Source organism: Dendropsophus ebraccatus, chromosome 9 (genome assembly GCF_027789765.1).
Source record: "Dendropsophus ebraccatus isolate aDenEbr1 chromosome 9, aDenEbr1.pat, whole genome shotgun sequence".
NCBI lineage: Eukaryota > Metazoa > Chordata > Amphibia > Anura > Hylidae > Dendropsophus > Dendropsophus ebraccatus.
This window is the reverse complement of record NC_091462.1, coordinates 86805842-86814282: the sequence shown is the minus strand read 5'-3', so window position 1 is coordinate 86814282 and position 8441 is coordinate 86805842. Positions and strand designations below refer to the sequence as shown.

Genomic DNA, 8441 nt, shown 5'->3' with positions numbered 1-8441 from the left:
TGTGGAAGAAAGTGTCCATGTTTTTGTAGCGCTGGAAAACCCCTTTAACCCATTCCACAAATAACAGCCATTGTATTATAATAACAGCCCTTATTTGGGCACAAAAAAAAAGGCCAAAAAACGATGAAGTTGAAGCCTAAAAACTAATTGGTACAGACATCTGGAAATGTTTACGTTTTTTAAATATAATTTTAAATTTCCTGCACAGAAGATAACATATAAATATTACTATTGCTGAAATTGCTTCTTTTTCCTTTACCTGACAAAATCTAAATTTTTATTAAAAGGGGATCTAAAGATGTATGTACTATGTATGTTGAGCGAGTACTAAAATACATACTGTAAGTGCATTTTTTAACATTCAAGTGCTCTACTCAAGTAATATTAAAAACAATGGAAGACTTAAGGAGTTAAACAGGTGCCCCATGCACCCGGGTACCTGGTTAACCTAAAGTGACAGAGTGGCCCCCAGGGGATTAGGCTTACCCCCTGGGGGCCAGATTGGGCTCTGTTGGGGGGGGGGGGTACAATTATACTTAATGCTCTGATCTTCTAGCTTCTGTCCACTTATTAACCTACTGGCAGCCAAATTGTTCAATCGCTTTAGTATGGCCCCCATTGGGTTAAATGGGGTTGCATAGCATGTACACTTAACCCCCTGGGGGCCAGAATGAACTATTTTTCCACCAGGGGGTGAAGTATACATGCTCTGCAAACCCACTTAAATCCCTGGGGGCCAGACAGTGCTCTAACCGCTGTGAAAAGCACACTGCACCCGCCCCCAAAAAATAGGGGTTAAGTGCCTTAACCTCTACCATGCTGGGGCGAGGGCATTGTGCTCAGGACAACAAATGGATCCCAGTCTAGCCCCCAGGGGGTTAAGCGTATAGGACCTCCCTCTTATTCTCTTAACCCCCTGGTGGCCAAAGTGAAAATGTGGCCTGCAGGGGGTTAATAGGACAGGCTATGTGAATCTTCTTAACAAAAAAGCAGCACTCTTGTCCTTAGTTTGGGTGTGATTTTGCAGTTAATTTCCATTGACGTGAATGGAGAAAATTGTAATACCACACACAAACTGGGTGGTGCTGTTTTAGCAAGAAAGTAGTGGTGTTTTTTCTTATCCTGGATAACTATAGATGTACTGTATAGCCATAAAGGGGGCAAGGCAGGGAGGGGTTGTGGCATCTCCTGTGTTAAATTTACCATGATTTACATATGCAAACAGAAAGTAATCTGTGCCAGCTTGAAGAAGGTGTAGATTTCTAAGACTACCACACAGCCACAGAAGCCTCAGAACTGCTGTATTTATTGAGAGACATGTGCTTCTCCATAAATCCAAAGTAGAACATGGGGTGGCGGGAATATAAATGATAAATTCCCCCTCATAGTGTATATATACACTATGCTGTATTATACATAAATATGGACACTATAGTTATACATATACGGTATTAGTCAGGCCACTGCCTTTAGAGCAGAGTGGTGATCAGTAACCAAGTCTGCTAAACAAATCAATATGTAAAAAGAGTTAAAGAGGTTGTACAGGCAAAATTAACATCCCCTATCCACAGGATTGTGTCCCCTATCTACAGGGTAGTCTGACCTCCGTACCCCCACTGATCTCCATACAGGACCCCTGGCTTCCTTGTTATAAATACAGCCACGGGTATGACGCCTGACTTGTGTCTCTATTCATTAACTTGACGAACCTTACATGTTCAACAATATTAGTAAAGATGGGAATATCTCTTTAAACATATCTTTAATAAAGAAAAATATTTTTTTTGAAGAGTTGTAGGTAGAGATGAGTGAAGCGAATACAAATTCTCTGCCAATTGGGCCATCAATTTGTTTTGTTCTGTGCTAAGCAAATTCCTGCACATTCGTTGAGAAAATTTGCAAAAAAAAAAAAAAAAAATGGCTGCCACACATGCTGTCTGGAGGGTCACTTGGAGGGAGAAAGGGATTAACCATAATTCCCAGCTCCCGTCCAATCATCTGCAGGCCCCCCTGTGATGTCAGCACCTCTCCCTCTATATATAAAACAGTGAGATAAACTTACTTTAACTAAACTTAATTCACTTACCTGTTGTGGTATCTGATGATAAATGTCCATATCCAAAGAAGCATGGGAACAAAATGAGAAAAATAAGGAGCATGTTTATAAGATCAAGGATACTATCATGGCCGGTCTAAGCAAGCAACACCTTCACCCGATCTGTAAGGTAAGTGAGGAAGTGGTGAACTTTAAATATTAGATGAATAGCCGTGAGGCAAAATTCTGAGTAGCTAAGACAACTGCATTCTCTGCAAAAAATTTTTAGAGAACAATAGCAAGGATAAAGACATGCTAAACCTGTTTTACATGTGACCTCAATAATTATATTTATTAGATTTGTATTAAAATATAGATTATAAATTTGTGTATTGATGATATTTGTGTCAAGAACTGCAGTTATCAACTAATATAAATAGAAGTAATTTTTCTGTTGTAAATAACCCTTTGCAGTTTTTTCTCCCTGTGTATTGCATACAACTATTCAAATATATGGACCGGGCAGTAAAAACTATAGCTGCTGCTTGTTTGTGGTTCTCTGCTTTATCTCAAATAGACAGTGAATAGGTTGGGATAAGACAAATAGAAGGGGTCTGGCAGTGATTTTCCATAATGTCTGCCACTTATATCAACATCATCTGTCGATGGAGTCTCGGGAAAGCCGTGAGCGGTGGGTTCTATGGGGATTTTCGGTTGGGGCTACATTGCAATTCCCAGTCATGCAACTAGGAATCAAAAACAGCCTGTAGTGCTGCCATTGTATTTGCTACTAGCTACTGGACAGTTCCTGACAAGTTATACGTCTGAGAAGATCATCCCGGCTGCAGTACGGACGGATGATCTTCACCGCAGTTGAATTCGGATGCAGGCGCATCCGTGCGCACTCACATCCGAATTCCCCACTGCACTCAATGGAGCATGCGGCCGGAGCCGCACCCTCCATTGTGCTCACTGACAGGCTTTCTGCGGCCGCTATTCATTGAATAGCAGCCCAAGAAAACTGACAAGTCATTTTTTTGTGCTGCCGCTAGGGGTCCTGGCTGGAGTGTATAGTATGTGTATATTCCCTTGGCATGCAGCACAATGTGGTAAAGGATTAATCACAACCATGTTGCAAATCGGCAACAACGGCCGTGATTAATAATTTACTAACGTTGTGTGAGCCTTATGCTGCAATCATCTTTGAGTGCTGGTGTCTTGTTCTACACTGCACACACATTAGTATAAAAACCTACTGTACATACCACCAGCCAGGACACTGTTACAGTGGAGTTCCCTGGGGTCAAGAACGTTCCACCTTGTGCAGATTCCTTTTGATAGAACCTTGGTGTCCCTGCAAGGGACCACCACCAGCTAAGCTGCATCACACATACTGCTATACCAAACTAGCATGCACTGTAACAGCCCTGTGTTATGAGTTTTTTTTGCCATCACAGAACAGGATTAGTTGTGTGTTGTGTCCACTCAGACACCCACTGTAACCTCTCTGTGTTTATTGCAGCAGGATAACGTAAATAAAAAATTTTAACTATAACACATGTAATAGAAGGACACCCAAATACCTTTCTTAATATTGGTTTTAATTTGCTTCGTTTATTTACAGGAAACTTCACCCAGTAATAAGATGATCACTTTTGATTTAATTTGAGCCACCCGACAAATCCAAATTTAGTTTTTTTCATCCCATTATCCACTAGAGAATTTTACTTTTATTTTAGGCATCAAGCTTGATAATACCTGGATTAAGGTGTCACTGTCCTTAAAACTTTCAAATTCTAAATCAACAGTAGATATTAAGTGATATAAAGCAAGTCTGCTATATATATATATATATATATATATATATATATATATATATATATATATTATTTTTTTTTTTTTTCCTGTTATCATGCTGTTATTCTGACTTGTGCTGGTGGAAAAAAAAACAGACTAAACACACAAAGTCCCGGCCAGTTCAGAGAGTCACGGCTCAATGCGTCCATCAATTACATGACTGCCTTCTCTCTGTGAGCGCTCAGATGGCCTGGGATACACAGGACTTCATGTTGTCTAAGAAAAAAACAATAATAAAACAGGAAGTGCCGTGTTTTCCATGATAACTAAAAAAATAAATAAATAAATGTATATTGCAAACTTGCTTTATATCACTATATCACTTGCTGATTTAGATTTTGAAAGTTAGAATGTCAGTGACACTTTAACATGATGCTATCTCTGATACTGTACATAATATTGTTTTTGTTATTATTAACCAACATATCAATAAAGTGTTAACTAATCATCTCCAAATTACATTTAGTGAAATAAAATCATCTTTGTAGATTTTCACAAAAAAACTATTATAATGCTGGCAGTTTGCAGTGTAAATACTGTCCACTATTCAGTAGTCATCAGGTGAACACAGAGAGCAAGTATCAAAATGACAAGAGATGTAGTAACTCCTGAAAAAGAAAGAAAAATAACAAAAAATTAAACATAATATCCCAGAAAATAATAGCATATATATTTATATATCCGTGCAATTCAAGAAAAGTGCACTAAAGATATGTTCCTTCAATGTGTTTCTAGATAAAATAATCTCCAGGGCTTTTTTTTTTTTCTAAAGCAGGCACAAATTATGATCATGAACAATATTTGCAACTGTTATTTATAAAAAAAAAAGTCTGACTTTTTGACTACAGTTCTGTTGTGTGAACATAGCCTAACACTGCCTTTTTCAAGTATTCAAAAAATGTTTCACATCAGCTACTGACCAGTGTAAAAAAAAAAAAAAAAGATTTTTTTTGTTTTGTTTTTGATTAATTAAATCTGATGAAGCATATATATAGTGTGAAATGGTGTGAAACTATATGTGTATGAAACTGTACGTATATGACATGAGTGGGTGTTTACACATTTTACACATACTTTAAAAGGCAGCAGGCTGGTGAGTGGATTGCAGATAGAATGAAGCACTTTGGTTCATTTTTACTGTAAACTCACTTATGTATAATTTCAGAATCCAATTTCTTCCGGTTCTGCCCACAACCCATACTTAGTGACAGTTCTAAGAGACTGATAATGCTGGAATCACACATTTTTTTGGAAAACTGTCACTGCAGTTTTTGAAGTGGATTCAAAAGGAATTTAAAAAAATATAAAGGGAGGGCTTGTACTTCAATTTGTTTTTGGATCCACTTCTGGTTTTGGCACAAAAACTGCAGTGATGGCGTCAGCGTCAGGTATGGCAGGAGGCAGTCAGACAAGACACGGACAGTGAGCCCTAAGCTGACACTGCCCACTTTCTCTGCCTACTTTCCACAAGACAGTCCTAGGCGACTGCGGACAACCACGGTGACAGTCCCTATACTCAGTAGGGTGAAGCACAGAACAGCGTCACACAAACAAACACAATAAATCCAAGGTTAACAATCCGTGTTGGTAACGGCGGGCAGCAGAAGTACAAGGTCGGCAGACAAGTCGGGTAAACGGTAACAAGCCAAAGGTCAGGGCAGGTGGCAAACAGAATAGTGGATACAAGCAGAGGTAAGAGTAAAGCACAGAGAAACAAACAGGAAAGCTTAGCCTATTGGTTAAACTAATAGCCAGCGTCTTGCTGCTGACCACCTAGACTATTTATGAGAAAACAGGAGTCTGGTTCAGATCCCCATTGGACCAGTGCCCAGATAAACAGATAGCAGATTCCTTTAATAGCTTCAAAACATATAGCTAGACATGCAGAACTAGTGGTCACATAAGGTAGACAAACATGTTAATAACTATCAGCCAACAGTTATCTCTCACAAACCTGCTCACGTATAGGAACATTTGGCATGGCCAGAAAATTCATCTGTTTTCTATAATGAGGGGTAAGCCACAGCCAGGACGGGTTGGGTAGTGAAAATCAAAAGGCTAACATGTATTTATATTACTATCAGTTGAACCTGCCACCAGTATATAGTGTATGGAGGCTTCCTGAGTCCTCACTGACAAAAGCTGGCGTGATAAATTTTCATTACCTGACCTTTTTGTTCTAACAGAGATAAGCCACCACCAAAGCTACTTCCCCATATAACAAATGTTTGGTTACACAGTCATTCGACCGACAGCTATTGAAGGTGTTTGACACCTTAACATAACCAACCCTTCTCTTCACTGACATCATCCACAGCTAAACCCACCAGAGACAATTTTTGTCAAGTTCAGAAATTTCTCTTAAAGGGGTTATCCAGCGCTACAAAAATATAGCCACTTTTACCCCTACTGTTGTCTCCAGTTCAGGTGCGGTTTGCAATTAAGCTCCATTTACTTCAGTAGAACGGAGTTTCAAAACCTCACCTAAACTGGAGACAACAGTAGGGGGAAAGTGGCCATGTTTTTGTAGCGCTGGATAACCCCTTTAACTATCACGCCAGACACTGCATGTAAATGATAAACTATGAACATGCACTTAGTTGATTATAAAAATGAACCAAATGAAAATTTCTCATAGTCATCATATGGTTAATTGGTATATACATAACTCACCTGAGCATGAGGACAGGGGTACTGGTGCAGGCAATGGTTCTGGGATTGGTGCTAGTATTGCTAAATATTAAATAAAAATGAGAAATAAAGATTATGCTTGTGCATGCAGGGAATTGGACAAAACTATTTATAATTTCTCAGCAGCATTATGTGAGGGATAAAAATTACTACAAACAATAGGCAACTCCCTTTCCCCTAGGAGCCCTAAGTTTTAAAGGAATGTATTATCTACATTTTTTACTGATTAGAGCCAGATAAACATGTTCTTTTTTTGTTTTTTGTTTTCATTGTAAATTTTGTATTTCATTTTTATGCATTATTATGAGAGCAGCCATATTGCCTGAGATTTTGTTCTGCCGTGTTGTGAGCATATAGGAACATGTTTTACAGAAGCCACAACAGCAGTGACTCATTGACTTCTATGGGAGAATTTTCTCGCTATGCTCTGTGACCAGGGTTATTTATATACAGGTGTTATCTTTCATTGCTATCATGCATATGATGATAATGATGAGCTTGCTGCACAGTTTTCTCTTCAAAACAGAAAGTGAGTTTGCTAAAAAGTCACATGCTCCTCCATATAACGCCATCATTTAACAGCATATAACGCCACTCAGCCAGCCGAAGGCGTTGGTAAGGGGAGGAGCTACATTAGTATGAAGAAAAGGGCTGCAGTCAACAGTTTGTTTATGTGTAAGTGCCTCCTTAACTAGTGTAATAAAATTAAAGTTTATCCTCTGATCAAGGAGGCTCTGTCACTGCAATCCCTGACACCCTAGTGCAACAGCCGGGAACAGACAGGGTTCAGTGCCCAACTGTTTAACCCTTTACATGCTGCAGTCAATAGAGAGTAGACCAATGTTTAGCAGCAGTATGACAATTCTGCTGCCAGTATGTAATTGCATTGAAGGTGACAGTGAAGGGATCCACAGCAGATTTAGCTACGAACTCAAACCGTGAAATCCGCTGCAGATACGCTATGTGTGAACCCACCCTTAGGCTATGTTCACACAACGTCAAAAATATTGAAAAGACAGCCGATTTTGATATTTTAAAAAATGTCTGTTTTTGCCACCATTTACCTGACTGCAATGGCAATGCATTGAAGCCAATGGGAAGATAGACGTCCAATGCGCACAATGCATTGCATAACGGACGTTTTTTCTGCAGACATCAAAATAATGAACATGATGATTATTTTCAGACATGTTTTGCAAACAACGGACGTTTTTTATTAGTAGTTCACAGACAGTTTTTCTTTTTCCACCGTTCTTTCTCTGTTTTTACTATTAAATTTAATAGACTTTTCAATTAAGTAACACCCAAAGAGCAATTAGTAACCCCAAACTAGAATAATGTACCAGCAGCTGTCCCTGCACTAAGGGGGGCCAGACAGCTAAATGACATCCATTATTTTAGACACAACATGACAGACGTCATTTTAAACAGAGCTGAAAAAACTTTGTGTGAACATAGCCTTACTCTGCTAATTATTTTATTGTTTAGCTTTACCTCTATGATGAATTGGACCCAGAGTCACAGTAGTGTCCTTTTCATTATTCAGATAGGCAGACCGCATCCCAAAGCAATTCTGTAGATAAAGTCATAATTTTTAGTAGGTAACATGTTGCGCAAAATAATAAAATTGTGCAGCAGTACGCCAGTCCCTGGTGCCGTTTTTTTTAACAAATTTTTGAGCCAAACATACTGCTTTAAAAAATTATGCAAGCACACAAAAAAATGTGCAGACTCATCAAGGCCTGTACACCTAATAATAATTTTTGAGCAAGGTCTGTAAGTTTGTACGCAGCACGTAAAATATGTGTGAGAGCAAAAATGAAAATGCGATTGATCAACGTGCCCCTTTGACTTTAAG

The 8441-nt window shown here is 38.9% G+C and overlaps 1 long non-coding RNA gene across 1 annotated transcript; it reads right to left on the bottom strand.

Moving 5' to 3' along the window:
* Positions 1 to 4419: 4419 nt before the first annotated feature.
* On the bottom strand, positions 4420 to 8139 carry LOC138800355 (uncharacterized). The gene is made up of 3 exons (XR_011364445.1): positions 8078 to 8139; positions 6566 to 6625; positions 4420 to 4500 (listed from the first exon to the last, which is right to left on the bottom strand). It is a non-coding gene; the product is annotated as an uncharacterized lncRNA (long non-coding RNA).
* Positions 8140 to 8441: the final 302 nt, after the last annotated feature.